The sequence below is a fragment of the Loxodonta africana genome, chromosome 7 (assembly GCF_030014295.1).
Source record: "Loxodonta africana isolate mLoxAfr1 chromosome 7, mLoxAfr1.hap2, whole genome shotgun sequence".
NCBI lineage: Eukaryota > Metazoa > Chordata > Mammalia > Proboscidea > Elephantidae > Loxodonta > Loxodonta africana.
Genome location: NC_087348.1, coordinates 7,753,826 through 7,772,299, shown reverse-complemented (window position 1 = coordinate 7,772,299; position 18,474 = coordinate 7,753,826). Strand labels below are relative to the sequence as shown.

Genomic DNA, 18,474 nt, shown 5'->3' with positions numbered 1-18,474 from the left:
GTGTTATTCTGACATAAGAATTGGAGGGGATCTGAGATGTGAAGAGTCTGAGTCATAATGAGTTGATTAAACTTTTCCAGTAGCTCATGGGGTGACACTGGAGGCACTGTAAACATAAAAAAAAAAAAAACATGGTGGAGACTTAATCATATTCCCATCTCCCTTGGAGGTATTGTGGAAGATAAACTAGCGAAGGAAGACTCAAAGAGACCAGGAAATGAGATAAGAATTTATTGTACTAGTTTAGTTTAGAAAGAGGTGGTAACTGAAGCCATGGCGACAAGAATGGAGGTGGAGGAGAGACTGCGTCAGCAGGCGTTGGGACTCGGTGAACCCTGGGAGGTGTCCTTGGAGAGGAGGATGACTCCTGTGTTCCTGACTTGAGTTCCCGGTTGGTGAGCGGTGCCACTAGTTGAGAAAGAATACCATGGTTTTATACAAAGCTAAGAAGATGCTTTTGATTTGTTTATATTAGCCTTTGTGCCTCAAGTAGCGTATTTAATCCTCCAATTATGTATTGAGTCTATCTTTAAGAACCCTGCTGGAGATTCTGGGCACACGTCATGAGGTGTCAACATTGATTTGGATGACTTTTTGCCAGATAGGCTACTTTATTTATCTCTAAGCCTTTTACCTTATGCTTGCCCAAGTCAAAAGTTAATATAGTAAAACCCGTGAGAGCCGGAACTCAACAAGACCGCCTTGTTTTTCCAGGTCTCACGAGTTTTCCGTCCTTTGACAGGGTATGGTCTTACCACTTTTTTATTGCGTATTTTGGTAGAAAATATTAGAGCTTTCCTTCTGTGACAGATTTCCACCTTACGCAGGTTCCAGCTTTGCAGGTTTTGTTGGCGTGTACTGCTGATTCACTTAGCTTTGTGAGCTCTTTCTGTAGTTTCGCCCCCTCTGTTTGGAATGTGGCTCTATATTGTCTTCTCAATCATTTATGAAAATATTAGAAACTGGCCAGAATACAACTTCCTGAGACATCTATTTACTTTTGTCCCTTTTTATTTGTTGCCATTTTTCATATGTGATGCAGAATTTTTTCAGATTCTTTATTTTAAAAATTCTATAGAGAAGCCTTATTAAAGGTTTTTATAATTCTAAGTAAGTTATATCCCTTTATGAAATCCCTGTGGCCAGTATAACAGTAGCACATTCAGGAAAGCCCCTGTTGATTTTTGTGCCAACCCTGGTGGTACAGTGGCTAAAAGCTGCAGCTGCTGACCAGGTCAGCAGTTCGAATCTACCAGGCGCCCCTTGGAAACTATGGGGCAGTTCTGGTCTGTTCTATAGGGTCATTATGAGTCGAAATCAACAGCAACAGGTTTGGTTTGTTTTTTTTAAGTGGGAACTTTGAGAGCTCTCAGTTACCAGCCATGAACCAAGGAACTAAGTAAAAGCGGAGTAGGAGTTTCCAGCACCGCAGTCAAGTGTCAAGTGGGAAGGCATCACACCTCTAGACGTCTCAGTCTTTGCTACATAAGAACAACCTTCTCTCTCATTTTTCATAGATTTGAGAGTTTTCTAATCATCTGGCTATACTCCTTTAACTGGTAAGACACTTAGTTTTAAGACCTATCCCGAAAGCAGAACTATTGGCTGAAATTTCTCAATCTTGTTTTATTAGAACAATCATCTGAGTGATTTATGTATGTCTACCCATGTTAATCCAATTCACTGGCTCCTGTAAAGCTCTATTGGGAATAGAATGACAAGCTGACACATGTCCATTTGAAGCAAAATCTGTCTGTTCATTTCACAAGCATCTGATAGGTTCGTTGCCACAGGACTTTAAAAGTAGGAGCACTGGCTTTTGTGTGAAATAGTCTGTATTCAGTTTCCTTTGGGAATAATCCTTCTTTATATGCCATTAGATTCTAAAAATAGTTTATTGGCTAGTTATACTTTGGGATTGGTTTGATATTAAAAAGACTCCTATTGAAATTATAGTCAAGTAAAAGAATAATACAGAGGACTTGGGGAAAATTCAAGTAGCATATTCTCACGGGTAGTTTTATTTACCTTTTTCAATACTGATCAGTCTTTTGGAATGTAATATTAATCACTCTTCTACAGTTTATTAGTGATTTTCCTTTCTCCCAACTTTGATAGAATCCGTATTTTGGGTAGTGAATGAGGAAGAACCTTAAATGATCCCCAGCGATACAAGTTGTATGTGCTGATTGTGAAAAATATAACAAAGTCCAAGAAAATAAGTCACTCATAATCCCAAATTTTAACTTTTTTTTTTTAATCCCATATTTAACCGTCACTACTATTTTAGCATATTTTCTTCATTTTTTTTTTTTCTATATATGCACTGGGTTTTTTTTATGTAGCTGAGGTTATGCTTGATATAATTTTATATCTTGCTTACCAAATCTATCATCAGCATTTTCCATGTCATTAAAAACTCTTCTAAAAGTAATTTTTAATGGTTGTGCTGTGATTTTCTATAGCTTACTTACCCACTTCTCTGTTATTGAGCATTAACGTATATCCACTTTTTGGGGCCATAATAAAAATGCAGTGAGCTCAATTGTGTATTTGTTTTTTTTCTGTGTTTCTGATTAAGGTTATGTACATTAAAAAAAAAACTTTTCTTATGAAAAAATTTAAACATATACAAAATAAACAGAATAGTGTAATGAACCCGATATACCCATCACCAGCTTCATTTATCAACACGTGGACATCTTTCATCTATTTCTCCCACTCCCTCTCCGTTATTTTGAGTTAAATCCCACATAGTTTTTTTTTCATTCATAAATACTTCAATTATACATCTTAAGTTTTCAGTAAAATTTATTTTTGTAAAGTATAACATATAAGGAAAAGAGCGTAGAACGTAAATTTATAGTTCAGCAAATATCACAAAGCGAATACGAATGTGACCACCACTCAGTTAAGATTTGAGATTGCCAGCAAACTTCCTCGTGCTGCACCCAATCATAGTTCCTTTTTCCTTCCTAGCGTAGACCTCTAACACTGTAGTTTAGTTTTACCTGATTTTGAACTTTTAAAAAAGTGGAATAATGCAGTGTATATTCTTTTGTGTCTGGTGTCTTTTACTCAACATCGTGAGATTCATCCATGTTGCTCTGTAATATAAAGACTTTTTAAAAGCATAACTGCGTTACTATTGTCAAAGTAAAACAGTGAATACCTTCTTAATATCTTTATTGTTCAAATTTTCCCAATTGTTTCCTTTTTTTAAGTGGTTAATCACGAGATGTAGAAGGTCCATCCCCACATCCACACACTGTGTTTGGTTGATGTGTGTATGATGTCTATCTTAATCTGTAGGCCCCCTCTTTTTCTTTTCTTGTGGAAACTATCTTCTTGTCATTCGTTCTGAAGAATTTCCCACTTTCTGGATTTTGCTGATGGCATACTCATGGTATCTTTTTTTTTTTTTTAACTGAGTTATAGGCAACATACAATAATAACACACAGATCTTACTTGTTCAATTTGGTGAGTTTTGACAATGTAGTCTCCATTCAAAAAAATATTTAGATAGAGAACATTTCCATCCCCACAGAGAGCTCCCTTGGACCCCCTGCAGTTAGTGTCTCCTTCCATCCGCATATCTGACTTATCACCGGGAATAAGTTTGCCTGTTTTATTTGCATGTATTTGAATTACACAGTGTGTGCTCTGCTTTGGTGGTCTTTCACTTAACATTATATTTTGAGGCTTGTCCATGTGTTTCCACAGCTTGTTCCTTTTATTGCTGAATGCGTTCCATGGTGTGTATATACCACAATTTGTTTATCTGTTCTCCTTTTAATGGACATTTGGGTTTTGTTCAGTTTTTGGCTGTTATAAAAAAAAATTGGCTAGTGAAAACCTTATGAATAGCAGCAGAACATCGTCTGGTATAGTATTGGAAGGCACTCAAAATGCTGCTGGGAAAGATCTGCCTCCTCAAAGTAGGGTCAACCTTAGTGACATGCATGAAGTAAAGCTTTTGGGACCTTTGTTTGCTGAGGTGGCATGACTCAAAATGAGAAGAAACAGCTGTAAACATCCATTAATAATCGGAATGTGGCATGTATGACGTATGAATTTAAGAAAATTGGAAGTTGTCACAAATGAAATGGGATGTATAAACATCGATATCCTAGGCATTAGTGAACTGAAATTGACTGGCTTTGACCATTTTGAATCGGGCAATCATATGGCCTACTATGCTGGGAACAAAAAATTGAAGAGGAATGGCATCACATTCATTATCAAAAGAACATTTCAAGATCTATCCTGAAGTTTAACACTGTAAGTGATAGAATAATATCTATACACCTACAAGGAAGACCAGTTAATACAACTATTATTAAAAATTTACACACCAACAACTAATGCCAAACATGAAGTAATTCAAGATTTTTACCAACTTAGGTGGTCTAAAATTGATCAAACATGCAATCCAGATGCGTTGATAATTACTGGTGATTGGAATGTGAACGCTGGAAACGAAGAAGGATCGGTAGTTGGAAAATACAGCCTTGGTGATAGAAACAACGCAAGAGATGGTGTTACAGAATTTTGCAAGACCAATAACTTATTTATTAGAAACACTTTTTTTCAACAACGTAAATGGCTACTGTACACATGGACCTCACCAGATGCAATACACAGGAATCAATCAACTACATCTGTGGGAAGAGACAGTGGAAAAGCTCAATATCATCAGTTACGACAAGGCCAGGGGCCGACTACGGAACAGACCGTGGATTGCTCATATGCAAGTTCAAGTTGAAGATGAAGAAAATTAGAACAAAGCCATGCAAGCCAAAATACAATCTTGAGTATACCCCACCTGAATTTAGAGACCATCTCAAGAAAAGATTTGATGCATTGAACACTAATAACTGAAAATCAGACGAGTTGTGGAATGACATCAAGGACACCATACATGAAGAAAGAAAAAGGTCATTAAAAAGACAAGGAAGACCCCCAAATTCTCATAAAAAGACCAGACTTAATGGTCTGACTGAGACTAGAAGGCCCCCAGTGGTCATGGCCCCCAGACCTTCTGTTGGCCCAGGACAGGAACCATTCCCGAAGCCAACTCTTCAGACGTGGATTGGACTGGACAATGGGTTGGAGGGGGATGCAAGTGAGGAGTGAGCTTCTTGGCTCAGGTGGACACTTGAGACTATGTTGGCATCTCCTGCCTGGAGGGGAGATGAGCAGGTAGAGGGGGTTAGAAACTGGCGAAATGGACACGAAAAAAGAGAGTGGAGGGAGAGAGCGGGCTGTCTCGTTAGGGGGAGAGTAACTGGGAGTATGTAGCAAGGTGTATGTCAGTTTTTGTGTGAGAGACTGACTTGATCTGTAAACTTTCACTTAAAGGACAATAAAAATTATAAAAAAAAAAGATGGGAAAGATGAAAATGGATGTCAGAAGAGACTCTGACACTTGCTCTTGAACGTTAAGTAGCTAAAGTGAATGGAAGAATGATGAAGTAAAAGAGCTGAGCAGAAGATTTCAAAGGGTGGCTCGAGAAGACAGAGTAAAGTATTGTAATGACATGTGCAAAGACCTGGAGATAGAAAACGCTCGACATTTCTCAGACTGAAAGAACTGAAGAAAAAATTCAAGCCTCGAGTAGCAATACTGAAGAATTCTATGAGGAAAACAGTGAACGATGCAGGGAGCATCAAAAGAAGGTGGAAAGAATATACAGAGTCACTGTACCAAAAAGAGTTGGTTGGTGCTCGCTTCGGCAGCACATGTACTAAAATTGGAATGATACAGTGAAGATTATAATGGCCTGTGTGTGACGATGACATGCAAATTCATGAAGCATTCCATATTTTTCCAAACGCAAAAAAATGAAACAAGACCCATACCTCAGCTGTAGGGACCATGGTCTCGGGGATCATCTAGCTCAATTGGTATAGCATAGTTCATAAAGAAAATGTTCTACATTCTGTGTCTAGGGTCTTAAAAACCTGTGAGTGGCTGTCTAGGATACTCCATTGGTCCCATCCCTTCGAGAGCAAGGAATAATGAAGAAAACTAAAGACACAAGGGAAAGATGAGTCCAAAGGACTAATGGACCACATCTACCATGGCCTCTACCAAACTGAGCCTGGCTACCACCACTGACTGCTCTGACAGGGATCACAATAGAGGGTCCTGAACAAAGCTGGAGAAAAATGTAGAACAAAATTCTAACTCAAAAAGAAAGACCAGATTTGTTTCCTGACAGAGACTGAGAATATGGCTCCCAGACACCCTTTCAGCTCAGTGATGAGGCCACTCCTAAAGTTTACCCTTCAGCTGAAGATTGAACAGGCCCATGGAACAAAACAAGACTAACGGGGCACACCAGCCCTGGGGCAGGGATGGGAAGGCAGGAGGGAACAGGAAAGCTGGTAATAGGGAACCCAGGGTTGAGAAAGAGTGTTGACATGTTGTGGGGTGGTTAACCAATATCATACAACAATGTGTATACTAACTGTTTGGTGAGAAACTAGTTCTGTAAACCTTCATCTGAAGTACAATTAAAAAAAAAAAAAAAGATCCATACTTCACACCATACACAAAAACTAAAAATGGATCAAAGACTTAAATATAAAACCTAAAATGATAAAGATCATGGAAGAAAAAATAGGGACAACACTAGGAGCCCTAATACATGGCATAAACAGAATACAAACCATAACTAACAATACACAAACACCAGAAGAGACACTAGATAACTGGGAGCTCTTAAAAATCAAACACTTACGCTTATCCAAAGACCTCACCAAAAGAGTAAAAAAAGTACCTACAGACTGGGAAAAAAATTTTGGCTACGACAAATCAGATCAGGGTCTAATCTCTAAAATACACAAGATACTGCAAAACCTCAACAGCAAAAAGACAACCCAACTAAAAAATGGGCAAAGGATATGAACAGGCACCTCACCAAAGAAGACATTCAGGTGGCTAACATTCTTTATTTACGTGAAGAAACGCTCTCAATCATTAGCCATTGGAGAAATGCAAATCAAAACTACAATGAAATACCATCTCACCCCGACAAGGCTAGCGTGAATATACCAAACACAAAATAATAAGTGTTGGAGAGGCTATGGAGAGACCTATACACTGCTGGAAATGTAAAATGGTATAACCACTTTGGAAATCAATTTGACACTTCCTTAAAAAGCTAGAAATAGAAGTACTATACAATCCAGCAATCCCACTCCTTGGAATATATCCTAGAGAAATAAGAGCCCTCACACGGATAGACATATGCACACCCATGTTCACTGCAGCACTGTTCACAATGGCAAAAAGATGGAAACAACCTAAATGTCCATCAACGGATGAACAGGTAAACAAATTATGGTATATTCACACAATGGAATATTAAGTGACGATAAAGAAAAGTGATTAATCCACGAAACATCTCTCGTAACAGCGATGAATCTGGAAGGCATTATACTGAGTGAAACTAGTCAGTCCCAAAAGGAAAAACACTGTGTAAGACCACTATTATAAGAACTCAAGAAAAGGTTTAAACACAGAAGAAAACATTCTTTGATGGTTACGAGGGTGGGGAGGGAGGAGAGGGTTGTTCACTAACTAGATAGTAGAAAAGAATTATCTTAGGTGAAGGGAAGGACAACACACAGTGCAGGAGAAGTCAGCACAACTGGACTAAACCAAAAGCTAAGAAGTTTCCTGAATACAACCAAACACTTGGAGGGGCAGAGTAGCAGGGGTGGAGGTCTGGGGACCATGGTGTCAGGGGATATCTAGGTCAATTGGCATAACAGAGTTTATTAAGAAAGTGTTCTGCTCCCCACTTTGGTGAGTGGCCATCTAAAATGCATCAATTGGTCCCCACCCACCTGGAGCAAAGGAGAATGAGGAACACCAAAGACACAAGGTAAATATGAGCCCGAGACAGAAAGGGCCATATAAACCAGAGACTCCATCAGCCTGAGACTGGAAGAACTAGATGGTGTCTAGCTACCACCAATGACTGCCCTGATGGAGCAGGAGGAAAGTGGGGTGCAGAACTCAAATTTAGTAAAAAGACCAGGCTAAGTGGTCTAGACTGGAGGGACCTTAGAAGACATGGCCCCCGGACTCTGTTAGCCTAAAACTAAAACCATTCCTGAAGCCAACTCTTCAGACAAAGATTAGACTGGACTATAAGACATAAAATGATAACTTGTAAGGAGTGTGCTTCTTAGCTCAAGTAGATAAAATGAGACTAAATAGGTAGCTGTCTGGAGGTAAGATGAGAAGGCAGAGGGGGACAGGAGCTGCTTGAATGGACACGGGAAATCCGGGATGGAAAGGAGGAGTGTGCTGTTACATAATAGCCAACGCAACTAGGGTCCCATAACAATGTGTGTATAAATTTTTGTATGAGAAACTAACTTGAACTGTAAACTTTCACTTAAAGCACAATGAAAAAAAGGGGCAGTGTTCAGCCATTTTAGGAGGTAGACTATGATTAAGAACTGATGGTACTGAAGGAAGATTTCCTAGCTGCACTGAAGGGAATGGTGAAAAACAAGGCTCCAGGAATTGATGGGATACTAATTGAGATTTTTCAACAAATGGATGCAGCACTGGAGGTACTCACTCATCTATATCAAGAAATTTGGAAGAGAGCTTCCTGGTTAACTGACTGGAAGAGATGCATATTTGTGCCCATTGCAAAGAAAGGCAATCCAACCAAATACAGAAATTATCGAACAATATCACACACAAGTAAAATTGTGCTGCAGATCATTCAAAAGCAGTTGCAGCAGTACCTCGACAGGGAATTGTCAGAAATTCAAGCTGGTTTCAGAAGAGGACGTGGAACCAGGGATAGCATTGCTGATGTCAGATGGGTTTTAGCTGAAAGCAGAGAATACCAGAAAGATGTTTACCTGTGTTTTATTGACTGTGCAAAGGCATTCGACTGTGTGAATCATAACAAATTATGGATAACATTGAGAAGAATGGGAATGAATTCCAGAACACTTCATTGTATTCATGAAAAACCTGAGCATACGCCGAGAGGCAGTCATTCGAACAGAACAAGGGGATACTATGTGGTTAAAGTCAGGAAAGGTGTGTGTCAGGGTTGTATACTCCCACCATATTAATTCAGTATGTATGCTGCGCAAATAATCCATGAAGTTGGACTATATGAAGAAGAAGGGGGCATCAGGATCGGAGGGAGACTCATTAACAACCTGCAGTACGCAGATGACACAACCTTGCTGAAAGTGAAGAGGACTTGAAGCGCTTACTGATGAAAATCAAAGACTACAGTCTTCGATATGGATTGCATCTCAACATAAAACAGAAATCCTCGCAACTGGACCAATAAGCAACATCATGATAAACAGAGAAAAGATTGAGGTTGTCGAGGATTTTTTTTTTTTTTATATATATATAATCAACATCCATGGAAGCAGCAGTCAAATCGAAAGGTGCATTGCATTGGGCAGATCTGCTGCAAAGGACCTCTTTAAAGTGCTGAAAAGCAAAGATGTCGTCTTGAAGACTAAGGTGCACCTGACCCAAGACATGATATTTTCAGTTGCCTCATATGCATGTGAAAGCTGGACAGTGAATAAGGAAGACCGAAGAACTGACACTTTTGAGTTACTGTGTTGGCAAAGAATGTTGAATATACATACCATGGACTGTCAGAAGAATGAACAAATCAGTCTTGGAAGAAGTACAGCCAGAATGCTTTTTAGAAGCAAGGATGGCAAGACTTCGTCTCACGTACCTTGGACATGTTATAAGAAGGGACCAGTCCCTGGAGGAGGACTGCACGCTTGATAGAGGGTCAGCAAAAAAGCCGAAAACCCTCAGTGAGAGGGAGTGGCACAGTGGCTGCAACAATGGGCTCAAGCATAACAAAGATCATGAGGACGGCGCAGGACCGGGCAGTGTTTCATTCTGTTGTACGTAGGGTCACCGTGAGTTGGAACCTACTGGACGGAACCTAACAACAACAGAATATTCTGGTACAAGTCTTGATGTGGAGATGTATTTAGGGTGTAATTGCTGGGTCATACAGTAACGTATCCTTAACTTGAGGAGAGACTGCCACCCTGCGTAAATGGTTATACCATTTTACACTTGCCCCAGTGTTGTGTGAGGGCTGCAGTTGCTCCACATCCTTGCCAACATTTCGTCTTTGATTTTAGCTATGTTTGTGCACGGAAAGTCGTGCCTCATCGTGATTTTAATTTACATTTCTCTGATGACTAATGGTGTGAAACATGTTTTCGTGTGTTTATTGGCCATTCTTGTATCTTTGGTTGAAGTGTCTGTTCAAGAGTTGCCCTTTTTTTTTTTTTTTTTTTAAATAATTGCTTGGTTCTTTTTATTGTTGGTGTGTAGTTCTTTATATATTCTGGATACAGGCTCTTTGTCAGGCATACGTACTGTAATTACTTTTTCCTAATGTGACTCATCTCTTTGCTTTCTTTTTTTTATATTTTATTCTTGGTGAAAATATACACAGCAAAACATGTTCCCATTCAACAATTTCTATACATAATGTTCAGTGACATTGATTATATTCTTCACATTTTTCAACATTCTCATTATTCTGTTCTGGTTGTTTCTGGTAGTTGTATCATTGCCATAACTTAGACTCACTGCCCGTGAAACTTCTCATCTATGCTTTAGGGTAACTGTTGTCTATTTGGTCTCATATAGTTTTTTTAAGAGCGCAGTACTCAAGGGTAACATTCTTTACTTTTTAAGCTAAACTGCTCTTTAGTTCAAAGGTGATGTCAGGGGATAGTTTGCTTCAAGGTTTAAAGAGTATCTCAGGGCAATAGTCTTTCAGGCCTTTATTTTCTTATAGGTGTATTTCGATGAGCAGAAACTTTTTAAATCATTGTTTTCTTTTGTGGTTTGTTACATGCTTGTCAAAATTTGATCCTTGGGACATTCCTTTGAGGGAGAATATACAGGCAGTCCTCAGGTTACAGATGAGTTCCATTCCTAAGCCTCTTTAATTCAAATTTGTACATTATTCGAAACAGGTATGGTTTGTATCTAATGTCAGTCAAATGTTTGTCTTAGTATATAGTGTAAAAAACATTCAAGAAACATTTTCAAATACACTAAAACATCTTTAACATAATAATAATACAGTAGTAATAATAATAATGTTTTGACGCATATCACAGAGTTTTGCCCAGTTATTATTACAACCCATTGTACGTACCTTGAATTTTTAATGTGGTAGTCTTTACGGGGATTGGTGCCTAACTACAAGGTGTTTGTCACTGGGGACTGCTTATGGTAGCAGTTCCATTTTGTTCATTAAGAAACAGGCATTCAAAGAGGTAAAATGATCTGCCCTAAAGCTATACATCTAGTAAGCAGTGTGGCAAAGACTAGAAACCAGGTCTTACTTCAGGTTGAGTTTCTTTTCATTGTACCATAATCGCCCTTTCTAGGAGGTACAGTGGTTCAGCGCTTGTCTGCTGACCAAAAGGTCAGTGGTTTAAACCCACCAGCAGCTCTGTAGGAGAAAGGTGTGGCCGTCTGCTTCGGTAAAGATTACGGCCTTGGAAACCTTACGGGACAGTTCTGCTCAGTCCTGTAGGGTCGCTGTGAGTCGGAATCGACTCAGTGGCAGTGGGTTTGGTTTTTTGGTTTCACCATAACCTCCCTTTCTCATTTCTCGTTACCTGAAAATGATACCTTATTCAGTTACTTTCTCTTTTCCTAAAGTTCATGCCCTCTTTTACCTTCAGACCTTCGCATATACAGTTTCATCTGAATTGAACACTTTCCCTCCTCCTCTTTTATCTCCGTTTATCCTTCAGGCTTCAGCTTAGAATATCGTATCCTCTGGGAAATCTTTCACGTCCTCCTTGCCTTGCTAGATAAGGTGATCATTCTTCCCATTTAGCATGTGATTTTTCTGCTGTCATAGTGGATTATGCCCTGTGGTAGTGCCTTTCCACTTACTCCCTCTAGATTCTGAGGGCAGGGACCGTGGCAGTCTTATTTACCCAAGTATTGACAATGTCTGGCACGTGGTAGGTGCTAAAAAAATATAATGGATTAAATAGAATAGAGTTCTCTCCCTGTCTACTTATGACAGATTTTCTGTACTGTATGCTGAAACCCCACAGTGTATTTAGTTTAGCATTTTTATTTTTCTGTAGCATCATTATGTTCCGTTTGTGGTTTCCGAATTCCTGAAGGAACTGTAACATTTTCAAATGGAGGTTATAAAAATTTATATAAAAAAAATATATATATATATATTTTTTTTTATGTACTTACCCTACATGCCTACTGGTGAAGAATATTGACGATATCATGGACTGCCAGAAGAATGAACAAATCTGTCTTGGAAGAAGTACAGTCAGAATGCTCCTTAGAGGTGATGATGGTGAGACTTAGTCTCATGTACTTTGGACATGTTATCAGGAGGGATCAGTCCCTGGAGAGAGACATCATGCTTTTGTAAAGTAGGGGCTCAAAGAAAGAAGACCATCAACGAGATGAGCTGACACAGTGGCTACAATGATGGGCTCAAGCATAGCAACGATCGTGAAGATGGCGCATGACCGAGCAGTGTTTTGTTCTTTGTACACAGGGTCGCGATGAGTCTGAACCTACTCGACGGCATGTAACAACAATATATGCCTACCAGAGGTCCCTGGTGCGTAAATAATTCGTGATGGTCTGCTAACCTAAAGTTTGGTAGTTCAGCCTCACCCAACGGCTTTGTGGAAGAAAGGCCTGGTGACCAGCTTTTGTAAAGACCACAGCCAAGAAAACCCTAAAAGCAGTTCTAGTCTGTAACACGTGGGATTGTCATGAGTTGAAATTGATTTGATGGCAGTAGGTTTGGTGTGTATATATGTGGAAACCCTGGTGATGTAGTGGTTAAGAGCTACAGCTGCTAACTGAAAGGTTGGCAGTTCAAATCCACCGAATGCTCCTTGGAAACCCTACGCGACAGTTCTCTTCTGTCCTATAGGGTCATTATGAGTCAGAATCAACTCAGTGGCAGTGGGTTTGGTTTCTTTGGTTTGGTGCATATATATATACACACATTTTTTTTCATACATATGTATATGCATATATGTATACATATATCTATCAAGTATTAAAAATTATTGAGATGAATATTTGATTACCTTGTAGAAAGTTTTCATTTACTTTCTTTTTATCTATTTTACTATTGACAATGTCTTAAATTTCGAAGTTAAACTATATAATCGCCTGAGAGATACTACATTTGAAAAACTATTAATTTCACACAATAATTTCCCCCACATGCGTATGTAAGGCAGTCTTCTTTTTTGCATGGTGGCGTGGGACTGTAAAAATGACCTTGCAGTCTGCATCCGTGCAAAGTGGTCTTGATAATTGGTGGGATAATGGTGATGGTTCTGTGAACTCTGAACTTTTTTTATCAAACCGTGAAGTCTTTTATTGTTATAAATATATAAGAAATGAGGAAATAGTTAAACTAGTATTTATTTAATACATTGTAATTTAAACCATTGGAAACATTGAATATTAAAGTGTTTTATGCTTTTGCAAAAAACTTAGCAAGAATTGTTTGAACAGTGCTGGTGTGCTTGCTGTCATATAACTTACGATATGGAGTGAATATCTTTTGGCTGTCTTTTGGAATGGTCATACTCCATTCTAGGTTTGGATCAGCTTCCGACATTTTATCCTTTGCACTTTCAGTGGCATGAAATCTCTTTGAGAGTTCCTTTAAGTTTTTTGCTGATGTCACTTCCTCCGGGACATCTTCATCCCTTTCCACACAATCACTTTCCTCGTTTATGTTGACAAGTTCTTCTCCAAGTTCCTCTGGCTGCATGGAACTCCATTTTTGTTCCATTCGCATTTCACTTGGAGCATTAGCACTTTTTGTTTTGTTGCTGCACTTTGATCTTTGAAAATTAGCCAGCTCCCTCTTTTGGTTATTCATTTTTGTAAAATGGCACATGGGTTTATCACTGGGAGACTCAGCTACCCCCTTTGGTGTCTGGATTGTCATCTGAACAATGTCCAGTGACCGGTCACAGACAGACTTTGGAAGAAGTGCTGTGATTGGTCACCAATCACGATGTGCATTTTGTTATTTACGTAGTGATTTGTGGACTGAAGAGCTAGTAGCAAAGTGTGTATTTCATGCATTTACAGTTCATACGCTTAGATACCAAAATTCAAACTGTTGTTGGGGGACTGGTCTTATTTAACTAGTGGTAACTGAAATTTGTGCATACTGGAACCATGCAAAGCAAGGGACGCCTATACGGAGAATGCAGGATTGAGCGCAAATGCCTTAATTTTTGTGTTAGAAGATTCACTCCTTGCAGGAGGATTTATGTCATTGTATTCATTTTTACTGATTGTAGCTATGGTCTACGGGGATGATCAGATGAGACCATGTAGAAGTTCTTTGTTAACCCTGGTAACGTTATAGAGAACAGCAGCCAACCATTGACTGTAACATGCCAGGCAGTATTTTAGATACTTTATGTATATTAGGTATGCCATTTGATCCTCTTAACAACCCTCTGAAGTTGTTGTGGTAGTCTCATTTCACAGATGAGGAAACTAAGGCTTATCTCAGTAGGTAGCAGAGCCAGGGTGCAAACCTAGGTCTGCCTGGCCCTAAAGCTGTACTACTCCATTTTTGATGGTGATTGTTGAGTGTCCTCCCCAAAGCCTTTGATAGTCGCTAAGTTGAAACTAAAATGTGAGAAAGGAGTATTTCAGGTATATTTTTAAGTTTATGGAGCTTTTGGTGATTGGATCTGGTTTAAACATTTTGGCAAAAATACTACAGGTGATGGATACTTATTTTTCATCTCGGGAGACTGTCACGTTGTCTCACTCTTGGTGGTGCTAGGTTTGATCACTTGGTGAAGAGTATGACTGCCACATCTTTCCTGTAAAAATATTCTCCTTTTTTGTATTTAGGAAATAATTTGTAGATACTTTGAGATTTTCCCTACAGCCTTTCACCAATCATCCAGCAATTGCCGTTGCTCTTGTGCACTTTTAAAGATAACTGCCTTATAATAAAATACATGTAAGAAATCATTTACCATTTTAACCATTTTTAAGTGTACAACTCAGTGACATTAATTACATTGCTATGGTGTACTCTGTTTAATGTAAAAGTTTTAGAAATTTTATTTTTTTAATATGTTTTATTGTGTTTAAGGGAAAGTTTACACAGCAAATTAAATCCCCGTTTAACAATTTTTACAGAAATTATTCAGTGATATTGGTTACACTTTTCACAGTGTATCATCATTCTCATTCATTCTGTTCTTGTACCATTTTCAGTGTTCTAGTTTACTTGCCCCCTTACCTTCTCATCTTTGCTTTAGAGTAGTTTTTGACTGGTCTTGTATAGATGATTCTTTTTAAATTGTGTTTTAGATGAACGTTTACAGAGCAAATTAGTTTCTCATTCAACAGTTTATACACAAATTGTTTTGCCACATGTGTCAACAACACTCTCCTCTTTTCCACCCCAGGTTCCCTGTTTAAATGATTTTTTAAAGGAGCTAATAACTCATGCGTGATATTTATTTCATAAGCTAATCTGTTATTTTACTAAAGATGACCACCAGGGATCATAGTTTAAAGAGTATCTCAGAGTGTTAGTCTTGGGGAGTCCTCTAGTCTCAACCGGTCTAGTAAGTCTCGACTTTTTAAGAATTTGAGTTCTGTTCCACATTTTTCTCCTGTTGTATCAGGATTCATCTGTTGTGGCCCTGATCAGAATGATTAGTAGTGGTAGCCGGGAACCATCTAGTTCTTCTGGTCTCTGGGTAGATGAGGCTGTGGTTTGTGTAGACTGTTGGTCTTGTAAACTCCTTTCTTCTCTGAGTCTTTGGTTTCCTTCTTTCTCTCTCATTCAGGACTAGTAGAGACTAATAGTTGTATCTTAAATGGCCACCTAAGAGCTTTTAAGACCCCAGACACTACTCACCACACTGGGATGTAGAGCATATACTTTATGAACTCTAATTGTGCCACTTAACTGAGTTGACCCATGAGACTATGGTCCTGAGCCTTCAAACTCTGAAAACCAATCTTGCAAGGTATTTGGTTCTATCTAAGAAGTACCCGTGACTGTGTTCCCTGTATGGTTTATTATATATACAGATATACATGCATGCACACACATACCTGTATATATATATATATATATATATATATATATATATGTAATGTATCTGTGCTCATACCATACTCATATATGGCTATATATTTATTTGTGTAACCGCACACATTTTTTGATTGTTGTTGGTTCTGATGTACTTTTATCTTTAAAATTTATTATCAAGATTTTTAAAATTACACAAATAATGTTTTGGTTTTGTTTAAGCAAATAACGTTTTGTTTTTATTGCAGAAAAAAGAATAGGTAACCCCCCCCCCAAAAAAAAGATGTAAAGCTACCGTTGAACTTTTAGCCTTTTATAATAGAGGACTTCACACTTCTTAAATTAATTTAGAACTGTGTACTCTGCTGGAAACCCTGGTGGCGTAGTAGTTAAGAGCTACGGCTGCTAACCAAAAGATAGGCAGTTTGAATTTACCGGGTGTTCCTTGGAAACCCTATGGGGCAGTTCTGTTCTCTCCTACAGGGTCACAATGAGCCGAAATGGACTCAGTGGCAGCAGGTTTTGTTTTTATGTACTCTGCTGTGCAAGGTTTGTCATGGCATTGTTCTATATTCTAATGACTACAGAGTAATTACACTGTAATACAGCACGTACACACATTTGGCCTGTTAGACTTTTCTGAGTTTTCTTTTTAAATTGGTATCGGTTAGCAGAACGTAGCACTCAATTGCAGAGACTTTGAAGAGAAGCCAGAATTTGCGATCTCCTTGGTTGGTCTGGATGTAGTGGCAAAGGAAAGAGAAGAGTTGTTTCATGGTTATAAGTAGATGGAACTGGGTGGTTCGTGATGCTGGGAATTCAGGAAGCAAGATTAAATAATGGCTTGTCTGGAAATGGGAGATGTCGAACGGTAAGGGATGTACCTCCTCTGTCTGCCATCTTCACCAATTCCAACACCAGCCGTACCTGCCGTGGCACTCTCTAGTCTGCTGAGTTCATTAATTCATTGCAGTGGCCACACAGAAGTCACAGACCATGCTCAGTTCTGAAGTTCATGAGGGAAGTAACAGGTTACAGTTGCAGGTTCAGGAACAGTGAGGATATAGTTCTTAATCAGGACAGCGTCATCTCAACTGTGCCCATAGGCACACCCTCTCTCTGGCCTTCAGCCTCTGCTCTGCTCTGGCAAGTGTTACAAAGCTCTTTTAGCTCTGCCATAAGTGCCTGGAGGCACCCCACTCCACCAGTAAGCATCAGTCCCAAGGCACTCACTACTAGCTCCGTCAAGTGCCCAGAGACACCGTACTCTGCCCGCAAACTTGCTGCCCAAAATCACTCAGCTTTCTCACTCCGCAGGCCCGTAACAGGGCTCCCGCCTACTGCCGTTTCCCTGCCGCTGCTTCTCATTCTCTGTCTCCTGGTTCCAGGAGCTTCTCAGCGCAGGGATTTCGGGTCCAAAGGACATGCTCCGTTCCTGGCTTTCTCTCTTGATTGTGTTGAGACCTTTTCTTCCTGCCTCTGGGATGGCTCGTCTTAAGCCTAACAGGATGACAAAACTGACCAGCCCCCTTAGCTGGCCACAGTTACCTTATTTGGGTAGTTCCACACAGTCATTTGGGGGGTAGTTTCAAGACCATGGCGAGAAGGGTCATGTAAGAGCAATCCATTGCACCACAGTGGTAGAACTGGGGATGAAGTTTGGAAAAGGAACTCGAAACACCATGTGTGATTATGAACTTAGGCCACCGAACACAAAATGAGCAGAATCGAAGCAGTGCGTGGAAAATAGCCATTTGCTCTATTTGCCTTTTTTTTTTTTGCTGTAGAAGAAAACTCTTTAGTTTAATATTGATAAGATATAAACTAATATGCCATGCTTTCTCCCTCATTTTGTGGCTTTTATCTATTTCTTAACTGGAGAATAAAAGTATTCTATAAAAGTTTAGCAAAGGTACATAGCTTTCTGCTCTCATTTGTGGTCATGTAAATATGTTTGAAACTCCCTCAGAACATGGCTGAGGACTAAGATTAATTTGTAGCAATAGCAATTAAGAGTCCCTGAACCCCACATAGAAGTAGCCAGAGATGCTGTCTACCGTGCAAGCTGAAGCAGAGTTAAGATTTATGAAGGTGTCTGCCATATTAGTCCAGAGTGTGTAATCAACTTAAAAACAAGCGCTGCTGTCGAAGGTTTGGTATAGGAACGTAGAAATAAGCCTTGTTTGTATTTCATTCAGGCATAATCAGATCTCTTGTGCCATCCTGGGATAGGTCAGGTTAAAAGGTGTGCCTTTCACTGGATTTCGAGAGTCAGTGAACCTTGCTAAACCTTACTAAGGTAGGAAGGAAAGAGAATTTCAA

The 18,474-nt window shown here is 39.2% G+C and overlaps 1 protein-coding gene and 1 non-coding gene across 8 annotated transcripts in view; both read left to right on the top strand.

Moving 5' to 3' along the window:
• Nucleotides 1-18,474, top strand: part of KDM2A (lysine demethylase 2A) — a 119,701-nt gene that overhangs the window by 21,255 nt on the left and 79,972 nt on the right. The window lies entirely within an intron of this gene.
• Nucleotides 5,725-5,831, top strand: LOC111753211 (U6 spliceosomal RNA). The gene has a single exon (XR_002788098.1). It is a non-coding gene; the product is annotated as a U6 spliceosomal RNA (small nuclear RNA).